Source organism: Chelonoidis abingdonii, chromosome 14 (genome assembly GCF_003597395.2).
Source record: "Chelonoidis abingdonii isolate Lonesome George chromosome 14, CheloAbing_2.0, whole genome shotgun sequence".
Classification (NCBI taxonomy): domain Eukaryota; kingdom Metazoa; phylum Chordata; order Testudines; family Testudinidae; genus Chelonoidis; species Chelonoidis abingdonii.
In genome coordinates this window covers 10,822,801-10,831,883 of record NC_133782.1, presented here as the reverse complement: position 1 = coordinate 10,831,883, position 9,083 = coordinate 10,822,801, and positions in this window count along the sequence as shown.

Here is a 9,083-nt window from a genome sequence, read left to right as displayed (position 1 = left end):
TCCATTGTGTTGCATATAATGGTTATCCGGGGTGGGGGAAAATACTGTTTTAGTTATATTATGCTTCTCTACTTTGAAAAGACTGACAAGTGTGTCTTACCAGGGGGGTGGGAAGGGATGTTTGTCAAGTAGACAAAGAGTTGCCAACCTGATCTAAACTTCAATAACAAACAATGGATTTACAGATGTATTAAGACATTTTTGCTACATTGGAAACAGCTGAAGACAACAGAAATCCTGCTGGATTTCTGCCAAAATATTCTAATTTAATAGATGCAACAACATATAGTGGAATTGGAGTAAGGAAAAGAGAGATTTTATTATGCCTGCAGTAGCATTTCCCCAGGGTGTTTACTTCTTTGAAGGAGAGTATTGGGAAAATAAGTATGATTTTAAAGATGTATTTAGCCTGTGACCCAAAACATTTTATGAATAGCTATATTGATAGGCTCCCAGACATTCAGATATTACAAGAATTGTTTATCAAAAATCCAGCCAGAATGCCAAGACGGCATTCGTTAAATGCTGGAAAAATGCACCCAAAATGTAACCTAATGGAATGACACACTGGTCTGGGATAGCTGGATGGCGTCAGCCATCACCTAATTTGTTAAATTGAGGATTAAAAATAAAAAACAAAAAATGGTCTTACTTTCTTGACAGCTTTGATTAACAGTCCTGGGGATGTGCTGTATTTGGGCTTGATCCTGCAAAACCCTCACTCACACGATGAGTCCATTGAATTCAATAGCACTATTCAGATCATTCCAGTACAGACCACAGGATCTTCCCCATGGTTTATCTGCAGTCCCTGTGAGCGTACAGGTATGCTTGTACGCAAACAGGCACTGTAGGTGCACAGAAAGCACAAATATACTATGTAGATTAGTTTTTTGCCTGTTCTATTGTGACACACTGTGTATTAGGTTACTTCTATTATTGCTTCATAAATTTTATCCTTCCATGGTTCCACTTTCTCTTCTGAAAGCAATAAAAAGATTACTCGGAAAAAATTGAAAAGTAAAAGAATAAAAAGAGGGGGAAACACACTAAAATCTTCCATAGCATGGCGATGCCTGTCTGATCTGAACATTTTATACCAGAAGCTAATAAATCAGAAGTGTTAAGAATATTTTTTCTGAGACAGATTTTCAGACATGATCAGAGCCTAGCAGGTCCCATTGTTTTCAGTGGCTGAAGCTTACAAACTTCAGGTGTTGTTTATGCCCAGTTTAGTGACACTTGTGGACTTTTGGGCATCTTTAGCACCACAATGTGAGACACACTGATATGAACATCTGTTCAAATTATTGTGCAGTACAAAGCATGTATCAGCACAGGTCTGCGGAAGGAAGGCATCCATGTGAGTAAAGATCAGAATTGTTAATACTTTGCTGGGACCTTCCATTTTAAATCTCGCAACTCACTTCACAAATATGAATTAGGCCTAACATAAATCCTCTGATATCAGTAAATATTTACTCCTGGGGGAATTCTGTGCAGAATTCATATCCCCAGCAGATTTCTTTGTTTCCCTGCAGAAAAACAACTTTCTAACAGAGAAGCAAAGGGAAGCTGCAAAAGCAGTTACACACCCCTCCCTAGCTGTGCAGGTACATTGATTGTTTCAGGCACCAAGAGCAGGCGGTGGGATCTGCTGCTAGTCCCGGCTGGGCTGGAAGGAGGGGAGGACAGGATTTCCTCTTCCCCTGCAAGGAGTGGCTGGGGCTGTGTCAGACTCACCCCCAGAAACCTATCCCAGCTGCAGGAAGCACAGCATCCTCCTCTGCTTCCTGCCCCTATCGCTCTTCACCTGCAGGGGGGAGGAGGTCACTGTACGGGGAGCTGCTCGCCCAACCCCCATGCATCTGGACCTCCCATACCCAGACACACACACCAAGCCTCACACCGTACATCGACAACCTCCTCAGCCCTCCATACCTGAACCCCACCCCATTGAACCTCAACCCCTGCACCTGGAGCCCCAGGCCTCTGGATTTCCACCCCAATACCCAGCCCACCCTCCCACAGAGCTTCCTGCACTCAAACCCCACCCTGATGAGTTCCACCCCCCTGCACCACCCTGAGCCCCCACATCCAGACCCCCATTCCACTGACCCCCAACTAGCTGCATCTGGACCCTCACCCCACTAAGTCCCCTCCCCCAGCACCCAGACCCCGCTGCTGACACCCCCACGCCCCTCTGCTGAGCCCCAACCACTTTCACCTGCAGAGTCCCATTGCCCCTGCACCTGGAATCCCCACAATGAGCCTCTATGCATCCAGATCCCCCACACCTAGACCCCCCCCACTGAGCTGCCTGCACCCAGATTGTCCCAAACAGAATCCTCTCACCCTACACCTGGCTCCTCCCACACTGAACCCCTCCACCCTTGGATCCTGCCTGGTTAAGTGCATGCCCCACACCTGGTACACCTGGCACAGAGGGGCAGGACCCCAGGGTGTTTCTGGGGTAGGCCCAGGCCTTGTGCTGTATCCGGGTCAGTGCAGCCTCACCACTGAGTCCACATCCCCGGGGTGGGGAGGCTGCTCAGTGATCTCCTACCTTCATGCACCCACTGGTCTGTGTTCCCCACTGCCATGCTGGAGCCTCTGCATTTGTTTATTGACAATAAAGCTTGCAGCATTTTAAAATATTGTGCTCAACATTTTTAATTTTTTGGTGCAGAATACCCTCAGGAGTAAATATTAGAGATGGTTACTTTTATTATTCAAACATTGCAACTACTCATCAATATGCTTACTGAAAAATAATTGTGTGTGATATTAGAATGGCTCTATTGCCAGCTGAATACTTATGAGATCACTTGTTCAATAAATAATGGCTATATCCATTGAGTACTTTTATTCGATGAATATTTTATTCTGCTCTTTAGCCAGCTCAACCAATAATCATCACTCATTTAACATCTGGGAGAATCTTGCAGGGGCTTACGTGACTAGACCAAGAGTGCATGGTAAGTTTAGGGCAGGGTTCAGTATAGGGACAAGGATTTTAGAACTGCATGGGCAAAAAGCGAACAATGGAAGAAAGCACTGTGTCCTCCTGTGCTGTGTACAATTACTACAGGTTAGGCCTTGTCTACATTATGAGTTTAGTTCGAATTTAGCAGCTTTAAATTGAATTAATCCTGCACCCGTCCACACAATGAAGCCATTTACTTTGATATAAAGGGCCCTTAAAATCGATTTCTATTCTCCTCCCCAACGAGGGGAGTAGTGCTGAAATCGACACTGCTATTTTTAATTAGGGTTAGCGTGGCCACAGATCGACAGTATTGGCCTCCGGGAGCTATCCCACAGTGCACCATTGTGACCGCTCTGGACAGCAATCTGAACTCGGATGCACTGGCCAGGTAGACAAGAAAAGCCCCACGAACTTTTGAATTTCATTTCCTGTTTGCCCAACGTGGACAGCACAGGTGACCATGCAGAGCTCATCAGCACAGGTAACCATGCAGTCCGAGAATTGAAAAAGAGCACCAGCATGGACTGTACGGGAGGTACCGGATCTGATCGCTGTATGGGGAGAGGATTCCGTGCTAGCAGAACTACGTTCCAAAAAAACTGAATGCCAAAACATTTGAAAAAGTCTCCAAAGGCACGATGGAGAGCGGCCACACTAGGGACTCACTACAGTGCCACGTGAAAGTTAAGGAGCTCAGACAAGCCTACCAGAAAACCAAAGAAGCAAACGGAAGGTCCATGGCAGAGCCGCAGACATGCTGCTTCTACGCTGAGCTGCATGCAATTCTAGGGGGGGCCGCCACCACTACCCCACCCCGATCGTGGATTCCGAGGAGGGGGTAATCTCAGCCATGCCCGAGGATTCTGTGGACAGGGAATATGAGGACGATGATGACGAGCTTGCGGAAAGCACACTCCGTTTTCCCCAGCAGCCAGGAGCTTTTTCTCAACCTGACTGAAGTACCCTCCCAAAGCATTATCCCAGACCATGAAGCCATGGAAGGGACCTCTGGTAAGTGTACTTTTGTAAATATAAAACATGGTTTAAAAGCAAGCTTTTTTTAATGATTAATTTGCCCTGAGGACTTTGGATGCATTCGCGGCCAGTACAGCTATTGGAAAAGTCTGTTAACGTGTCTGGGGATGGAGCGGAAATCCTCCAGGGACATCTCCATGAAGCTCTCCTGGAGGTACTCCAAAAGCCTTTCCAGAAAGTTTCTGGGCAGTGCAGCCTTAGTCCGTCCTCCACTTGATCACACCATGCTAGTAGCAAGTAATCTGGTATCACTGCATGACAAACCCTGGCAGTGTATGGTCCCGGTGTTTGCTGGCATTCAAGTAACATCCATTCTTTATCTTGCTGTGTTATCCTCAGGACAGTGATATCATTCATGGTAACCTGGTTGAAATACGGGAACTTAATTAAGGGGACAGAGGTGGCAGTTCCTACTGGGCTGTTTGCCTGTGGCTGAAAAGAAATCCTTCCCTGCAGTTAGCCAAGGGGGGCTTGCAGGGGGGAAGATTGGCATGTGCTTTTCGCGTTTGGCTAGCAGGGATCTTCCCTGATACCAGCCACGCGGTGAGGGGAAGGGTAAAGCGATCATTCCAGAAAATTGGATGGGGGGGTTAGTTTGGTTTCTGCTCCTGCACGTTAACAGGAAAGCCACAGCACTCAATGGGCTTTGCTTGGTATGTGGGAAAGGAGTGGTGCTGGTTTTATGAAGGCTGCAAAAGCCGAAAGACGATGGCTTATCATGGCCGCATGCAAGCCGAATTTTGTTGCCTGGACCTGCGTCTGTGATCTCTACACCAAAGCCGCAGGCACTCAATATTAAGATTCAAAATGCGACTTTCTACTGAAATCACATGTGCTATGTAATGTGAATAGTGTTGTTCACCATGAAAGAGTATAAGCATTGTTCTGTAAAATGTATCTTTTTAAATACTTCTCTCCCTTTTTTCCCCTCCCTCCTGCAGCTGAAAATTTTTCAAGCCTCCCTCCTCCATCCCAAAGGCTATCTCACATAAGGCGGTGGAAAAAAAGGACGCGAGACTAAATGTTCTCTGAAATCATGGAATCAACCCGCAATGAAAGAGCTCATCTGAATGAGTGGAAGGACACAGTATCAAAGTACAGGAAAATTGCCAGTGAACGTGAGGACAGGGGGACCAACGTGAGGACAGGAGAGATGAATGTGAAGAGAGGAGGGATGCTCGAGATGAGAGGTGGACGCAGGAAGATCAGAGGAGGCATGATGCAACGCTGGGGCTCCTGCGTGATCAAACTGACATACTCCGGCATCTGGTGAAGCTTCAGGAATGGCAGCAGGATCACAGAGTGCTGCTGCAGCCCCTGTATAACCGCCCTCCCTGCTCCCCAAGTTCTATAGCCTACTCACCCAGATGTGTAAGAACGTGGGGGGGGGTCGAGGAGGGAGAAGACTCCATGCACCCACCCACTTCACCCCAGTGGATAGCCCAAGCAAAAGGCTCTCATTATTTTGAACTTCTGAAGTGGCCTTTTCCTTCCCTCCTATCCTCCTCCCAAACCCTATCTGGACTACTTTGTCAGTTCTCTCCCTCTTTTTATAATCAGTTAATAAAGAATACATGATTTTTAAATGATAGTGACTATTTCCTTAGAAAGCAAGCTGTGATTGAAGGGGAAGGGTGGGTTGCTTACAGGGAATGAGTCAATCAAGGGGGCGGGTTTTCATCAAGGAGAAACAAACAGAACTTTCACACTGTAGCCTGGCCAGTCATGAAACTAGTTTTCAAAGCTTCTCTGATGTGCAGTGCTTCTAATCACCCTGGTGTCTGGCTGCACGTAATCAGCAGCCAGGTGATTTGCCTCAGCCTCCCACCCCGGCATAAAGGTCTCCCCCTTACTCTCACCGAGATTGTGGAGCACACAACAAGCAGCAATAACAATGGGTATATTGATTTGGCTGAGGTCTGAGCGAGTCAGTAACGTGTGCCAGCGTCTCTTTAAACATCCAAATGCACATTCTGCCACCATTCTGCACTCGCTCAGCCTGTAGTTGAATAGCTCCTGACTACTGTGCAGGCTGCCTGTGTATGAATTCATGAGCCATGGCATTAAGGGGTAGGCTGGGTCCCCAAGGATAACTATAGGCATTTTGACATCCCCAACTGTTATTTTCTGGTCTGGGAAGTAAATCCTTTGCTGCAGCCATTTAAACAGAGTAGTGTTCCTGAAGACGCGAGCGTCATGAATCCTTCCCGGCCGTCCCACATTGATGTTGGTGAAACGTCCCTTGTGATCCACCAATGCTTGCAGCACCATTGAAAAGTACCCCTTGCGGTTTATGTACTGGCTGCCCTGGTGCTCCGGTGCCAAGATAGGGATATGAGTTCCATCTATCGCCTCACCACAGTTAGGGAATCCCATTGCAGCAAAGCCCTCTACTATGACTTGCACATTTCCCAGAGTCACTACCTTTGGTAGCAGCAGCTCAGTGATTGCTTTGGCTACTTGCATCACAGCAGCCCCCACAGTAGATTTGCCCATTCCAAACTGATTCCTGACTGACCGGTAGCTGTCAGGTGTTGCAAGCTTCCACAGGACTATCACCACTCCCTTCTCAACTGTGAGGGCTGCTCTTATCTTGGTATTCCTGCACTTCAGGGCAGGGGAAAACAAGTCACAGTTCCATGAAAGTGCCCTTATGCATGCGAAAGTTTCGCAGCCACTGGGAATCGTCCCACATCTGCAACACTATGTAGTCCCACCAGTCTGTGCTTGTTTCTCGGGCCCAAAAATCAGCATTCCACAGCTAGAACCTGCCCCATTAATAGCATGATCTCCAAAGTGCTGGGGCCCGCGGTTTGAGAGAATTCTGTGTCCATGTCCTCATCACTCTCGTTGCCGCGCTGCGTACTCCTCGCCTGGTTTTTCAGATCCTGGTTCAGCATAGACTGCACGAGAATGAGGAAGGTGTTTACAATGTTCATGATTGCTGTCTTGAGCTGAGCGGGCTCCATGCTTGCTGTGGTATGATGTCTGCAGTTTACCCAGGAAAAAAGGTGCGAAATGGTTGTCTGCCATTGCTTTCACGGAGGGAGAGGTGAGGCTGTATCCAGAACCACCTGCAACAATGTTTTTTGCCCCATCAGGCATAGGGATCTCAACCCAGAATTCCAATCGGCGGGGGAGAAGCGGGAACTATGGGATAGCTACCCACAGTGCAATGCTTTGGAAGTTGATGCTAACCTCGGTACATGGACGCATACCCGCCAAATTAATGTGCTTAGTGTGGCCACGTGCACTTGAATTTATATAATCAGTTGCCCAAAATCGAATTCTGTAAAATTGGAATAATCCCATAGTGTAGACACACCCTTAAATGCACTTTTAAACTGCAGGTGCAGTTACAGTTACTGTGACTATGCATATGCGTATTCAGCCGTGGTAACTGCAGGATCCCTTTTGCCTGCAAAATTTTGTACACCAGGTTCCAAAAATCTGACTCTGTTCCCTGCTGTAACATCTAGATTATGCTTCCTCCAGACCAAATTTTTTTTTAAAAAAGCCACATACCAAATGAGAGAACACAACAAATTTAGGAGACATGAACAGCAAATCCCAATATGCCCTTTTCTAATATGTGAAACAAATGATCTCATTTTAGAGCCCAAGAGGCATAGAAGCAATTAAACTGAGCAGAGGGCACACAATTACAGCTCTTGTTTCTCCTAGAAGAAAGAAAAAATGCTTTTGAAACATATGCTCATGCACCTGTGATCCAGGGCTGCTTCTGGGACACATTCCCTCCCGTCAGTCATCCTGGATTCAGAGAAACAATCTGCTAGATGAGGTGAGGTGTGACTCTGGGTCATCACCAGGCTTCTGAAAATGAAAGAGAACAATGACTCCATCCTACTGAGATCAGGAAAATCTCTCCTTCCCCACCACCACACAAGTTAAATTATGTGCAAAAGGGAATGTTTTAGAAGCAACATATAGCATGTCTCATTCAAGGCCTCATTCCACATGGGTTATTTTGTTCAGTGGATTCCGAAAAGTTTTATTGGTTACAGGACAGGCTGAGGGCCAGCCAGTTGGCACGAATCTCTACAGTTTCTTCTTTACATCTTAGAGTCCCTCGAAGAACAAACGAGTTTTGAAAACTTGTCCTTTGTCCCAGATTGATCTCAATATTCTTTTAATTGCCTGCCATTGTGGTGTGCAATTTAAAAGAAAAAATATGTACGGCTAAAAGGAACGTTATGCAGCAACAATCTCAGATTCCCCCAACGACATTCTTCAGTCCCATAGCCTGTAAAATGTTTGTATCTGAAGATTTCTGCCAGGTAAGTAGCAGAACACCCCAAAAGCTGTAAATAAAAGCTCACCGAGATGGCCTGGTATCTTCTTCACAACTATTTGTATAGTTTGGGCTCCAGCTGGAGCATGGGCTCTGAGACCTGGGGAGGAGGGAAGGTCTCAGAGCCCAGGCTCCAGGCCAAGTAGGAAGTCTTCACTCCTGTTTTTAGCCCCATAGTGCAGGACCAAGTCAGTGGACCCAAACTCTGAGACTTGCTGCCATGTTTTCAATTTTGCTGTGTTGATGACCTACAGATGCTTGACTCAGCCTTGTCTTTGTCTTCGGACACCAGTGTGACTTCATCCAATTTTCCCAAATATTGGGCTGCAAGAAATTAAGAGAGCTATAACAGCAAGTCAGTAGATAATATATTCACAAATACAGCTCCTCTTCTCAACCATCAGCAGATGAAATAGCTCTCAGAGGGCTTAGGTGTGAACAGCACTTGCAGTTTGTCATGTCAATCTGCTTATGTCATAGAGGTTCATTTGTCATTTTATTTTCCTTTTGACTAGTTCATGCCAGCAGACACTTGTTTATTTCTCTCTGAAAGTCTTTCCTTGGTGGAGAGATAAATTACATGGAGAGAGAAGGAAAGGTCACATATTCAAACACAGTGTCAGATTTGTTGCTAGATTGATGGAACTCGGCTGTGGCTGCCCCAGAAGAGCCATAGCTAGAGGTTTGCACTTGTATTATGAAGTAATTCCCTGCAAAGACCCCCTGGCAAGACACTAGCTTCCCTAC